Below are 2,078 nucleotides of genomic sequence, written 5' to 3'. Positions count from 1 at the left end.
AGCCCTGCAGCTCCAGCCATCTCTCACTCACGCTTGTGCGGTGCTGCCACCAGTATAGCTCATTCCCCTCCCCCACTACCACTTCTCTAGGATGGTGGCATACCACTTGCCAGGTGCCAATGTACCACAGGTGGTACCCGTACCACTGGTTGAAAAGCCCTGACCTAGGAGACACTGACTTACTCGAGTTACGACCACAAGTGAGCCCAACATTTCTGTTGCTAAGTGAGACATTCATTAAAAGGGTTTTGCCCCATTTTGTGACCTACCTTGCCACAGTCGTTAAGTGGGTCGCTGCAGTTGTTAAGTTAGTAACATGGTTGTGAAACGAATTTGGTTTCCCCCCTTGACTTTGCTTGTCAGGTCGCAAAATGGGATCACATGACCCCGGGACACTGCAACCGTCATAAATATGAGTCAGTTGTCAAGGGTCTGAGTTTTGATCTTGTGACCCCAGAAGAAGCTGCAACCGTTGTACGTGTGCAAAATGGTCATCCGTCACTTTTTTCCAGTGATGATGTGACTTTGAACAATCACTAAATGGACTGTTGTAAGTCGAGGACGATCTGTATAAACCTCATAGGGTTAGCAAAGGTGGTAAATATGGGATTGGTTAGTTGCTGGCTCTAGCTGCAGCCAAGTGGTGAGAATAAATATTAATTTTGCAGACTTGCTCCCTATTCCTTTGAACTTACCATAGACCAAGTCTCACACAGCCAGACATGATCAAGGAAGCAAGCAGTATGTAGACTTCAATAAAGTATCTTTAATACTGGTCTGGGATTAAATACAGAATCTTGGAAAATTGTGTGCAGCAGCGACCAAAAAAGCTAATACAATCCTGGGATGTATAAACAGGCATAGAATCAAGATCGCGCAAAGTATTAGTACTGCTTTATAAAGCCCTAGTAAGACCACACCTCGAATACTGCAGCCAATTTTGATTACCATAGCACAAAAAAGATGTTGAAAGTTTGGGAAAAAATCAGAAGAGCAACTAAGATGATCAAAGGCCTGGAGACCAAAACATATGAAAAATGGCTGCGGGACTTGGGTTTGGCTAGTCTAAAGAAAAGAAGAAATAGGGGAGACATAATAGCAGTATTCCAGTATTTGGGGGGCTGCCACAAGGCAGAGGGGGCCAGGTTGTTCACCAAAGCACCAGACAGAAGGATGAGAAACAGTGGTTGGAAACTGGTCAAAGAGAGAAGCAACATGGAATTAAGGAGAAACTTCCTGACAGTGAGGACAATCAACCAGTGGAACAGCTTACCGCCAGAAAGGCTGCTGGAATTGGGTATGTCTAGTTTAATGAAGAGAAGGACGAGGGGGGACATGATAGCAGTATTCCAATACCTCAGGGGCTGCCCCAAAGAAGAGGGAGTCAAGCTATTCTCCAAAGCGCCTGGAGGCAGGACAAGAAGCAACGGATAAGAGAAACTTCCTGACAGTTAGAACAATTAACCAGTGGAACTACTTGCCTCCAGAAGCCATGAATGCTCCAACACTGGAAGTTTTTAAGAAGAGACTGGACAGCCATTTGTCCGAAATGGTATAGGGTTTCTTGCCTGAGCAGGGGGTTGGACTAGATGACCTCCAAGGTCCCTTCCAACTTTATTATTATTATTATTATTATTATTATTATTATTATTATTATTATTATTATTATTATTATTATCATCGTCATCATCGTCATCATCGTCATCATCGTCATCATCGTCATCATCGTCATCATCATGGGCGTTCCATCACTGGAAATTTTCAAGAAGAGACTGGACAATCACCTGTCTGAGATGGTATAGGTTCTCCTGCTTGAGCAGGGGGCTGGACTAGAAGACCTCCAAGATCCCTTCCAGCTCTATTCTAAGTTCAAGAGGAATTTTCTCATTTATCATCGATTGATTAAGCTCTTGGATTAATGCTTTTTTCCACAATTCTTGCCTCCTGGGCTGGGTTGCCAATTATGAGATGGTTCACCTTCTGTCTCTTTGATACTTTACGTCTTCTCCTTTATGCCTTTCTCAGGCTGGCTGCCATCTCCCACCCTTTGGCCAGTCTTTCTCCCAGCCTGTTTTATC

This window comes from Protobothrops mucrosquamatus, unplaced genomic scaffold, assembly GCF_001527695.2.
Source record: "Protobothrops mucrosquamatus isolate PMUCROS unplaced genomic scaffold, P.Mucros_1.0 scaffold790, whole genome shotgun sequence".
NCBI classification, from domain to species: Eukaryota; Metazoa; Chordata; class Lepidosauria; order Squamata; family Viperidae; genus Protobothrops; species Protobothrops mucrosquamatus.
This window is presented reverse-complemented; position numbering follows the sequence as displayed.